This window comes from Xenopus tropicalis, chromosome 7 (assembly GCF_000004195.4).
Source record: "Xenopus tropicalis strain Nigerian chromosome 7, UCB_Xtro_10.0, whole genome shotgun sequence".
Classification (NCBI taxonomy): domain Eukaryota; kingdom Metazoa; phylum Chordata; class Amphibia; order Anura; family Pipidae; genus Xenopus; species Xenopus tropicalis.
Window position 1 is genome coordinate 45,568,463 of NC_030683.2, and position 13,557 is coordinate 45,582,019.

Below are 13,557 nucleotides of genomic sequence, written 5' to 3' on the forward strand. Positions count from 1 at the left end.
TTTCACCTATAGACTTCATATGTTTAAATTTAAACTGCTGTCATTCTTTAAATATTAATACTAAGGTCTCCAAACTTTGCAGAGCTAGTCACCTGGTCACCTTTGCAGAGCTAGTCACCTTTTAACTGCAGAGTTAAAAAAGTGGGTGGAGCCAACAACAGCCAATCAGATTTTACCTATTGATTTTCAATGGGAAATTCAACCTGCTGCCATTCTCACAGTATTAACACCAGGGTCACTAGGGGACTGCATTTTTAAGTTTTAAAAAAAGTGGGTGGAGCCACCAACAGCCAATCAGACTTCACCTATTGAATTTTTTTGGTTTATATTTAAAATTTTGCTTTGCTCACACTATTTATGTCAGGGTTCCCAAACAAGTGGGAGGAGCCACCAACAGCCAATCCATTTCCACCCATTAGATATCATTGGTTTATATTTAAACTGATGCCATTATTTAAATATTAATTCCAGGGTTGTCAAAGTTTCCAGAGTTAGTCACTGGGTATTTGCCATTCAAAGTTAGAAAAAAGTGGGCGGAGCCACCAACAGCCAATAACATTTCACCTATTTACTTTCAATAGTGAAGTGTAAAATGCTGTCAGCCTCACAATTTTTATGCCAAAATTTGCAAAGTTGGTCACTGGGGGACTGCAGTTCAAAAATAGGAAAAGTAGGTTGGTCCACTAACAGCCAATCAGATTTCATCCATTGAATTTTATTGGTTTAAATTTAAAATGCTGTCATTCTCAAACTATTTATGCCAGGGTGCCCACTGTTTGACTTCGACTCAAGGTTAGAAAAAGTGGGCGGAGCCACCAATCACAATTCACCTATTGACTTTTATTTGTTTAAATTTTAATTGCTGCCGTTCTTTAACTATTAATCCCAGGGCCCCTAAACTTCGCAGAGTTAGTCACTGGGTAACTGCAGTTCCAGGTTAGAAAAAGGGGGTGGAGCCACCAACCGCCAATCAGATGTCACTCGTTGGCTTTCAGTGGGGAAATTTAAGTTGCTGCCATTCAGACACTATTAAAACCAGGGTCCCCAAACTTTGCACAGTGGTTTTTACTGTATAACTGTGGCCCAAGGTTAGAGAAAGTGGGCGGAGCCCATTCAGTGACTTCATGTTTTTCAACCCAACATGAAGTTTGTTCTCAAACTTCCCTTTCTAGTTTAGTAATGCAATTTTTTAAAAGGGATTCTGTTGTGATTTTTATGGTGTTCTTTTTTATTTCTAAATTACACTGTTTACATAGCAGATAATTCACTCTACCAATTAAATTTTATTCTTGAACCAATAAATTTATTTTTTAAGTGGTAACCTTGGTGTGTAGGCGCCATCTCAGTGAACTGTGCCTGAGTCTGAGCTTTCAGAAGGAGCCAGCGCTACACATTAGAACTGCTTTCAGATAACCCAGATAACCCAGATAAGCTGCTATTTTGCTACCTTCCCCATGGAGAAGCTCTATTAACCGATGAGTTAAAAAAAAACAAAAAAACTAACCACTGTTAATAAATATCATTTTTCTGTAAGTTTTCCAAAGACTGTGAATCTGAAAAATATTTTAGCAGGTTAAAATGATAAATATATTACTTTAATGAAAATCCCACTGATAATGACAGGGAGACTACTATAGAGGAGTGTAGGAAAGCACACATATTGTTACTTTTCTGTGGTATGTCTTCATAAGCAGAGTAATCCCAGATGGTCACACACTTCTTTGCGTGCACTGTGCTTTGCAATGAAAACGAAGGAATTACCTTGTTGCTATATTTCTGTACACACAATGCATGTGGTAACATTGTTTGTTTTTTTGCCATAACTTCTCAGCACTTCCTTCTTATATGATCCTAAAGGAATTTAAAAAATGCACAAGCATTCAATGGGATTTTGCAAACAAAATTCCTCTTGTGATGATATTTAAAAAGGTGATTTCTCTTTCTCTCTACCCTCAATTTATTTCCTATTGTTTTGATTGCTGCTTTTATTTGGAAGTTGTTATGATCTTCTTTCAATAGACTATAAAATGAAATCCAAAGCAGTATTAGGAATGTCAAACAATTTGTGCACCAAGAGCAAGTTGTTAAAAAAAATGGCAAAATGTGGTTCAGTCTTTCTGGCCTACACTTAGACAAATGGATTGAAATTAATCAGCAAAATATTTGTTGATCTATTTCCAAGACATCCAAAAACCGGCTTAGAATTTAGACTGTGTACCCTCTGGGTCTAAGAATAAACTATAGTATATACATACAAAATGTTCAAAGTTAAATGATAATCCTTTAAATCCTTATTCTAGAAAAATGTTTAAAATGGGTAATACACACAGAAGAGCAAATAAAAATTCCTTACTTTACACAAGGCTGTTACCTGAAAAGATATTTTTAGAAAATGTGTGTGTATGTATATATACACCTTCCTTTATAGAACAGGGCAAGGGGTAAAACTCGCAATAGAATTTGCATCTTGCAGCAATCATAGATTACAGTGCAAAGGACTGTACCTCTATCATTATGCAGAACTACCTGCATTTGGCAGCACATGGAAGTCTTCTGTCACACCCCTAGTTTGTCATTTCAAATGTTCAAGCAAGATGCTAGGGAAAGCTGTACTTACCTCCTGCTTATGGGACAAGGCACAGAGAGCAGATCACATGGCTGAAATGGCTAGGCACAAATACTTTCTCCATAGAGCTGTAAGCGATTCAATTTGGGGTCCATAGGACTCTTGTGCTTGTGGATATCCCTTCATAAATGAGGCCTTTTGAAAGAGATATAATGTACATAAGCATTTTATACCTGTGTATGTATAAGAATCTTAAAGGCAGAAAAGGCAAAATAAGACCAAGTGCACATATTCATGTGTCTATGGACATTTTTCATATGCATGCCTAACTGAATCAGCTCAAGGTTTTAGTCATAAGTACAAAAAACATCTAATCATACATCATTATATGTGTATTCTTATCTTTTTTGCAAAATAAACAATAAAATGACCAAGCACGACAAGACAAATGGCTTGTTTTGAAGATGTTGCATCCTGAAGAGCTGTATCAGGCACACTTTTAGACAGGTCTTTTTGAACCAATGTTTTTATTAGAAGCAGGCCTTTAAATTGTGTGTAACATATGGTCTTCCTAATATTATTAATGTGTGAAAATGGCAGTATATGAGGAAAGGCTCGTCCAATAGGAAAAAAAGCACTTAGCTTCTACCGAGTTGTGTCTCTAAAGAAACATCCAATAGATTTCAGGGTGCGGGTTCTCATCATTAGTTTGGAGCCACATGGCTAGGTATGAAGCAGGTTACCAGGAGACAGGAGCAAGGAATCTTGAGCACAGAACTTTACTAGAAACTCAAGGTACAAGAACAAAGATTACCAAGAACTCAGGAACAGCACGTTACATAACAAGGTCAGAAACAACACAGAATGCAGATTCAGGAACAATCACCATATGAAGTTAGCAAAATGATCCAGTAAGGACCAAATGTGGGAGGGACCTTTTAAAGGGAACAGAATGAGTAATTGCCAACACTTGGCAAATGGCAGGAAAATAAGGCTACAAGGTACTTGTACAAAGTACAGTAAATAATAATAGCACAGCACTGTACAGCCACTGAACAGGCCATGCAGGGTTCAAGTCCTTAGTTCCTTATACAGGTATAGGACCCGTTATCCAGAATGCACAGGACCAAGGGTATTCCAGATAAGGGGTCGTTCCATAATTTGGATCTCCATTCCTTAACTCTACTAAAAAATCAATAAAACATTAATTAAACCCAAATAGGGTTGTTTTGCATCCAATAAGGGGTATTTATATCTTAGTTGGGATCAATTACAAGGTACTGTTTCATTATTACAGAGAAAAAGGAAATCAGTTTTAAAATTCTTAATTATTTGATTAAAATTAAGGAGACATGCTTTCTGTAATTCAGAGCTTTCAGGATAACGGGTTTCCGGATAAGGGATCCCATACCTGTACTAGGTCAGTCAAACTTTTAATAATGCTAATATCCAAATCACTGTAATTAGCATCCTGAAAGCTCTGAATTACAGAAAGCATGTCTCCCATAGACTTAATTTTATTTATGCTGATAAGTATGCATATACTTTTGTATTATGGACAGTATGGAAGGTTTCCATGGGATGAATGAATAAGAAACTAGTTTCACCATAAATATGACAAAAATAAAGCTCCCATTAAACTGTGTTAAATATCTTCCAGTCAGAATAGGGATATGTCTTGCCCAAACTAGTGTATTTCCCCTTAGGCTTGTGCACACTGAAAACATTAAAACAAGAGGGTCAGTGCTTGATCTGAGACCTTATCTCTCCAACACCTTCTTCTTTCATTTCCTTACAACTTAGATACTAATAATATGTTACACCTGTATAGATTCAAGGATTCTAATATATACAGTATATTTAAATACCCGTCCCATCACAGTGATGTGCCTTTATTTTCACTTTAAAATCAGAAATGCTAAAAGTGTTTTTTGCATGTTATGCAATTATTTCATTGTGTCATCTATTTCAGACAATCTCTGAATACTTTCCTTATCTGTAGATATAGAATGGAGTCAAGAAGTCAAACAGGAAAAACTCTAGACAGCTTATTAAGTCTTCTGACTCCTTCCATATCATTGCTCCTCTGCATCCTCTTGTGAGGGGGAAAATTCTCTCTCTCTCTCTCTCTCTCTCTCTCTCTATATATATATATATATATATACTAGTATATATATATACACTTTATATAAAAAGGAAATACACACACATATATATATATATATATATATACATATACACAAAAGAAACAAAGAAACAAAAGAAACGTGGTTTGTCCCTGAAGAAGAACACATTTAGGGGCCGATTTACGAATCCACAAACGGATCAAAAGCGTCCGAATGCATTTTTTTGTAATGATCGGTATTTTGCGATTTTTCCCTCGCCGTCACAACTTTTTCTTAAATTGTTGTGACGTTTTCGTAGCCGTTACGACTTGCGCGAATTGTCGCAACTTTTTCGTAGCCGTCGCAAAAAAATCGGAAAGGTTTGCCCGCCGTTTACTAGCGCTCAATACAAAAAAGTTGCGACAATTCGCGCAAGTCGTTACGGCTACGAAAAAGTTGCGACAAATTGCGCAAATCGTAACGGCTATGAAAAAGTTGGGACAATTCACGAAAAGTCGCGCCGGTGACGAAAAAATCGCAAAAAATCAGCCCCTTAGTGTTCGAAACGTTGGATTAATAAAGATTTTTTGTTCTTTTTTAAAGTCCCTGTGTGTGCGGCACTCTGTTCTTCATTTATATATATATATATATATATATATATAAATGCTCTTTATTCATCTATACATTTCATGAATACATACATATATTTCATGACCATGACATGATAACCTCATTATATTTTTTTGCAAATTCCTGAAAATACTAAATTTTGAGGGCATGTAATCTACTTTTTCCATGTGACAATTTGTTGGAAGTTCAGCTGCAACATAGAATCGAGTGTAGTTCTTTTACTTGGATTGACAGATAGCTACACATATTCACATCCTCAAGCATATTTGTATATCTATATATATATATATATACCTATGCAGCTCATCTGTTAAAATACTATCCCACTAAGCCGACTGCATTATTCCATTAAAATTTAGTTAGCATTTATATTTTATTTTGTGGTTGTGGTTTTTTAAAAAGTTTAGATTTTCATTGTGCAACTCCCATGCTTGTAATTTCAACTGCTATCTGATTGTTAGGTGTTTTATTTTGTATTGTTTTTTGGTTATGTAGCTTTTTGTTCAGCATCTCTCCAGTGTGGTATTCCAGCAGCAATCTGGTTGCTAGGGTCCTATTTACCCTAGCAACCAGGCAGTAGTACAAGAGATGAAAATATGAATCAGAGAGGGCCCGAATAGAAAGATAAATAATAAAAAGTAACAATAGCAAAATTGTAGGCTAGGTTTTGGCTGCTGGGGTCAGTGACCCTCATTTGAAAGCTAAAAAGCGTCAGAAGAGGAAGACAGATAATTTAAAAAACACTAATAATACAAAAGCCAATGAGTGCAATCGCATATGTTTGCAGCAAAATCTACCCCTAAGTGACCTTCTAACTAAGATTTCAAGAATATCTAGTAGAGCAAATAAGCATTTTCCCCAAATGCTTTCCTCTATTGGCCTTCAGTCTGGGCCAATGGTTCTGAGCCCCCCAAGGGGTAGCCTATTAGTCTGGGAACCACTGTTACAACCTCTTCAATGTAAAGAACTAGACTGGTTGCCGCCTCCAATTTCTTAATTGTTCTTGTTGCTGACAGTACAGCCTATGGAGTCGTGCAGGGCACAGACAGAACACCGATATACTATAGCTTCTCAGAGGCAGGGCACCTTGACCTTTCTCTTTCTGTGTCTTTGTACTTGCTGCACTGTGTTTGCTTACTATAGCTCTGCAAAAAATGTTCAGGCTATATAAATAAACTATAATGACCATTTGAACTGGTGTTTTACAGACTTTATTAGAAGATAAGTATGTTTATATTTCTAATTTAAGCTCTCCATGAGTCTCAAATGCATTTGATATAGCATAGCAATATAACATGGGTTAAACAGATATTTATTTAAAAAAAATAACATTTTTATGAAATTAACCAAAAAAAGAACAAGAAAGGGATATATTTTTGTGCAGTTGTTTTTTTTTGCAATTTAGTTTTTACACTGACAATGTAAAACATATTATTATACTTTTGTGACCATGTTATACAAATTCTGCTGATATCTATGTAAAATGATGACATACTAGATGGTCTGAAGTCAATGCTCCTATGCAATGGGAATATAAAAAATTTGCTTCAAAATGTATTTTGTATTTTTAGTACTTTATTTTTCATTCTTAGTATTTATTAATCTGCATTATTTTAATAAACACCATTGTCTCTTTCTTTAAAGAGTAAATCTTTTATAAATACATTTTTAAAAATATATACATACATTTCTTTGAATCCATCCACGTAGAGGTATATCCCAATCTATTAAAAAAGTATACATAATATATATATTGTCAACACATTTGAATTGACAACTGATTCTTCTAAAAAAAACCCGGATATCTCCTCATCGTGTGCTCATTGCTGCAAAACAAACAATAAGATGCTCACAAGCCAACTCAACAAAAAACAAACGCCATTATAGATGCCAGCTTGGAAAACTCCAATAGAAACATCTGGTAAGTAAACCTTTTGCTTATTTATTAGAATGGTTCTAGTTGAGCTTCAAACTCTTATCCTTAATATACAAATCAGCAAAATGACAAGTATTTGATATACTGTACATATGTATGCAGGCCCGATTTGTGGCGAGGCCACAAAGGTCCAGTCCTAGGGCGAAACTAATTTAGGGCTGGCATGCGCCCAAGCCGCACTGGCCTCGGGGTGCCCTGATAACAAATCTGGCCCTGTGTATATGTGTCCAATATAGTCCAATATGGTCCAATATAGTCTTTATTCAACATTTCGGCACAGACTTAAGTATTCATCAGGAATTCAAACCACTGATGAAGGCTTACACACATCACGTTGAATATATATGTGTGTGCTGGATTATATTTGACATAACTATTTGTTTTGCTGAGCACCCAGGCATTTCTGGTTTGTAATATGTTGTGTACTTTTTGTTGTATTTAGATATATAATTTTTATTTTCCTTGTTTAAATGAAAACTGAAAGTATGAAGAGCAGCTGTTTTATGGTTGAAGGCTTTACACTTATATGTACAACTGCTTGCACATATATCACTACAAATTGCAACTTGCAAGTATCAGTGCAGTTTTCTGATAACAGGAACACTGGCCCGAGGCACTCCCGGGTGACTGAATATTTCCTTTTCCTGATTTTCCATAGCAGTTGATGTTTAACATTTTTTAATGAAAGGTGCCGAAGAAGATGTATTTTATTTAAGCAGTTTGTAACACTTATCTGTAAAACATTAAGATACAGTAAATAAGACTCCCCGGGATAAAATTCCTGTTATTATTACTATTAAGTGCCATTCAACTCCTGATGACCATATGGATAGTGTTTCTTCAGAAATGTATTCTGTTTCAGGCATCGGGCATGTTCCTTGCCTATACAACTTGTTGTTTCTTTTTCTCTCCATTTAACTTTTCCCAGAGATAAGGCAGCTTCAATGTCATCATGTATGTTTCAAGTGGAACACCTGGCATGATTTGGACAAGGATCCTTCTTATTTACTTGCCTTCCACAATACTCTTAAACACTAAAGTTCAAAGCCATCAAAATACTCTTTGCTCTGCTACATATCTTCATTGTCCAGCTTTTACATCCATAAACACTCATAGAAAATACAATAACCTAGTGCAATGCAATTCTGTCATATTTCTTGACTACTGGATACTTTGTTGTCAAAAATAATAATAAGCTATGCAAGTATGTGTTACTTAACATTTTTGGTAAATATATTTCACTATGCTAATTCTACAACAAGCCTTCATGTGGAGGAAACATCACTCAGCATTGTGGTATACATCTCAAATTCATACAGCAAGAGAAACACAGTTAAGTGCCTATTGAATATGTTTTCTTTTTACCAGGGGATGAAACAGTCAGTCTATCCTGAGTTTAAATGAGGAACTGTTGAAAGAATAAACACATTATACAAGCAAATCTACAAGAACAAGGAGAAACAACAAAACAATATTAATAGGTACCTTTCTTCTATAAAAGATAATTGTTTAAATTCTCTCCTTTTCTTAATAGAAAATACATTTTTGGATAAAATCATTCTTATTATAAGCAGACTGGTAGAAGCAACTTCCCTGGGTACCCTTTGTTTTATTATATGCAGAGGTAGAGGCTTCTCTCTCTCTATGCATTATACTAGAAAAACAGAGCTTGAAGTTAAATGCATTAATTCAGACACTGAACTGAAAATATACACAGTAACCACTCTGGTTATTCAGTTTATTTGCACTGACCAAACAAGTTTATAACAAATGTAAATTTGGATTTAAGTCTTTGAATTTTAAGGATGTATCTTTCCTATGAAACCAACAGTTCTGGATGCATTTTGGCCACAGAGAGATGAAAATATCATTTGCATGTCACCTCCCATACAGGGAAAGCTGAAATCTCTCAAATGGTTTTAAGACAATTCTATGTATGTAAATATATCCAATTATAAGTAGATTGTCTCTGTATTTACAAACTTTCTCTGTATACAGTGGCAGGATTATATGCTACCTTCAGTCTGCATCACCTTCCACTGGATATTGAGTGTTCACTGATAAAATTAATATTGGCCTGGAACATAATATATGAACTTGTATAGAGAACTGACTGATGTATAGATTACAAACATATGGAACATTTTCTAGTAGGGCCAGTGTTGTTAGTCTAAGGGGTGCGTCCTTTGTCTTTTGAGTTTCAATTTTTTTATAAATGATCTTGGATTGGCATTGTAAGTACTTTTTCTTCTTTTGCTGATGACACTAAATTGAACTAATTGTACAAAACTATAAGTTCCATGCAGGATGTTTCCACTTTGCAGAGAGATTTGAATAAATTGGAGAATTATGCAGCAAAATGGCAAATGAGATTTAACATTGATAAATGCAAGCTTATGCAATGGGAACCTCCTTTTTAAGGTTTTGGATTTTATTGCGGATAACAGACTTTGAAACTTTAGGCAGTATCACTGAGTATCTACCACAACTAACAAAGTACTCCCTTATATAAATAAGTAAATCAACAGGTGCATAATGATGGCTCTTTATAGACCCCTGCTATGAGCTCGGTTTGGACCTCTTTCCTTAGGAAGGATATACAGTGACTTAAAAGTGTGAAAGGACATGCAACTAAACTGTTTAAGGAAATTGAACAATTAAACTAAGGGGTTAAGAGTATCAACATTGAGTTTGTTTTTACTGGAGAGAAAGAGCTTGAAAGGGGGGCATAATGACTCTAAAATAGAACACTATAGACAAATAACTTGGGATCCTTTTTTATCTAAAAAAGGACAAAAAACAAAAGGCTGCACTCAGTGAATTGCTAGGGTGATTGGGATATATTTTTCTTTTTAGGAGATACAAAATTCTGAATGACAAAATGGTTAAAACTGCCCTGTGTACCATTGCATTTAAAGGTAATACACAAATCTTATGGAGAAACCAAAACAGAGAACACGTCACTATTATCTTTTGAGCTATACTGATACATCTGCTCATGAGTCACAATCGATACACATATTTTATTTTCATTAATTTTAATGTATGTATTTCTCCATTTGAAAAAAAGTTATTCCTCAATTTCATTTTTACCATGAAAACTGTATTGTGTAGTACTATAATACCAAAATATTTCCAGTGTGTATTAAAAAAATGGTTGGATCAGTCTCTATATGCTACAATAGCTTTATCCTTGCTGTTTCTTAAATCATAAATACTATCAAAAACAGAAGACAAAGCCATCAGTAAGAAAGATAGTTCTTCTTGATCTTTTGGCCATGAACCCATTCTATAACAATCAAACTTGCAAACTTTATTTTATTTTTTCCCCAGTTAATTAAAACAGTGAGATGTTCTCTAAAATATGCCAGTGCTCAAAAATAAAAAAAAATGTGGTTGTGGTTATGATTTTGTGTTTTATTATATTCCACCTTGGGCCAGAACATGTGTAGTACATGTATGGGATTTGTTATGTGGATACCCATTATCCAGAAACCTCCAAATTACTTAAAGGCCATCTCCCATAAAGCCCATTATCAGCAAATAATTCACATTTTCTTCACCTTTTCCTTTGTAATAATAAAACTGTTTCTTGTGCTTGATCTGAACTAAGATATAATTAATCCTTACTGAAGGCAAAACAATACAGTTGGGTTTAATTAACATTTAAACTATTTTTATTAGGTATTAAAGCATGATGATCCAAAATACAGAAAGATTCCTTATCCGGAAAACCCCAGGTCCTGAGCAATAGATCCCATACCTGTATGTATCAAATCTGTAAAATGTATATTGAGCAAGCACAGTGAATTTGTCTTTTCTTGACCTGTAATTTTCTCAAGCACCTTTACCAAGTTCCGTTAATTTTATTTTTTACTTTAATTACATTTAAGTTGTATGTTTCCCTGTCCTCGTGTGTTTCCTCTAGGTAATCCAGTTTTCTGTCACACTCCTAAAACATACAGGAATGCTAATTGGCTCCTGATAAAATTAACTATAACATATATATATATATATATAGCATGGGGTTTTATAAGCTCCACTGGGGCAGGGAATGTTGTACAATTTCTATAAAGCACTGCAGAATATATTGGTGTTATATAATAAAGTATAATAATAATAGTGAGTAAAGTAGTACTCCAGAGTAGTAACCCATAGCAATTAGGCAGTGAGATCAGAGGCTAACAAGCACCTCACACATACTGAAAGCTTGCCTGTGGATGGGTACAGGAAGCAGTGCAGTGGAGAGTAGCTGGAAAGCCACAATGAAGTGCCACGGGGTGTAGACGGAGGTAAGGTTAAACAGATCCAGGTCATGGTGGGCTGCAAAGTGTCAAGGTCAGTAGTCAGGCAAGGGTCAAGATCAGGAATCAGACAGCAGGAGCAATGCCAGGAAACCAAGGGAGAAGAGTACATGCATCCAGTTTGATGTACTGGTGCCAGAAACTTTACTGGCAGGATAAACGTGCTGATGTTGGTGTCTGTACAAGCCTACATGACAAATAATGTGCCTTCCCACAACTATGCCACTGCTGAGGAGAAGACTGTGTCTGTGCATGCATCCAGGAGCAACCCCTGGTTTTAGGAGCAGCCTCTGGATGCAAGGATTCTTGCAATGAAATTGAGCAATAAGTTTTGGAGCATGGATATTGCGTATGGATTCCCAAGAATTTTCCCTCACTTGAGCAAATACTGCAATTACCCCCTTCTGATTCTGCAATCAAGAATATCTTCAACCTTGAATTCCTCTTGGTTACTCATACGAACTGGTGGAGGAGAAGGAATAATACATCTAGGAAAGACATTAGCGATAACCGGTTTAAGAAGAGCTGAGTTAAATACTAGATGGCTAGATGGATTTGCCAAGTAGGAGGAAGCTTAAGCTGTTAGGCCACTGGATTAATTTGTTTCATAATTGAAAAGGGACCCAGAAATCACTGACCTACAGTAACTTCCTGCCAGGACAAGATAATTTTATGAGAGCCAGACTTTGTCTCCCACTTTATATTCTGGATTGTTGAGATGTCTATTATCTGCATAAACATTTAAGTTTTGCTGCACTTTACTTATAGTCTCTTGTAAAAGTTTAAAATTATCCTTCAAGAAGTTTATCTATTCTGAACAGCATAAAGTAAAGCTTCAGAAAATGAGGAGTGAAAAATGGCTGGATGCAAACCATATTTGGTGAAGAAAGGAGATTGGTTGATTGAACAGAGATAAGAGTTATTATAAGCAAATTCTGCAACTGGAAGGAGACCCAATTATCCTGAAGATAAGATATTAACACCTGAGATATTGCTCAGGAGTTAGATTTGTTCTCTTGGTTTGGCCATTGGACTGAGGATAAAAGGCAGTTGAGAAAAAAATTATAATTTGCAGAGCTTTACAAATTGACACTGTTTAATCTGGCAACCTCCTTGATGAATGTTTCAGCAGTAAGAGCAGCAGAGGGTAACTTATACATAGGCATGAAATGGGCCATTTTAGTCAGACAGTCAACTACAACCAAGATAGTATTGCAGCCAAGAGAAGGTGGAAGTTCAGAGATGAAGTCCAAAGCAACAGATACACGAGGTCTAGTTGACCTTGGAAAGATCAACACCAGATACAGATTCAGTCTTGATTTGGTCTATGAAAGAAGCTTGGATCAGGAGGAAGTTATGAGGTTGGAGAATGGTCTCAGACTGAGAAGAAGCTGTTTGTGAAGAATAAAATCTAGAAAGAGCATCAGCCTTAGCATTCTTCTCTCCAAGATGATGTTAAATAAAAGTTAAACCTCATAAAAATAGGACCCACCAAGCCTGATTAGGACACAGTTTTTTGGCAGAACAAAGATATTCTTGTGATCAGTATAAATCAAGATGGGATGAAGACTCCCCTCTAAAAGGTACTACGATTTCTCCAAAGCCAATTTAATAGCCAGAAGCTCACGACTGGCAACGTCACAATTAAGCTTGGTCTTATTAAGCTTCTGTGAGATGAAAGCCACAGGATGAAGGGTATTAGTAGATCCAAATCTTTGGGAAAAAACTGCCCCAACTGCAGTCTCAGAAGCGTCCACTTCCAGAGTAAAGAGATTAGTAGGATCAGAATGTTTAAGGATTGGTGTGGAGGTGAAAAGGGTATTTAGAGTTTTAAAAGCTGTCTGAGCTTGCGAGGACCAAAGGAATTTCTTATTAGGAGAGGTAAGAGCAACAATGGGAAGAATAATGTGAGAGAAGTCTTAAATAAATTTTCTATAGAAGTAAGCAAAGTCAATTAAACAGTGTACCTCTTTCCTAGAGTAGGTGTAGGTCAATCAGTCACAGCAAATGCCTTTC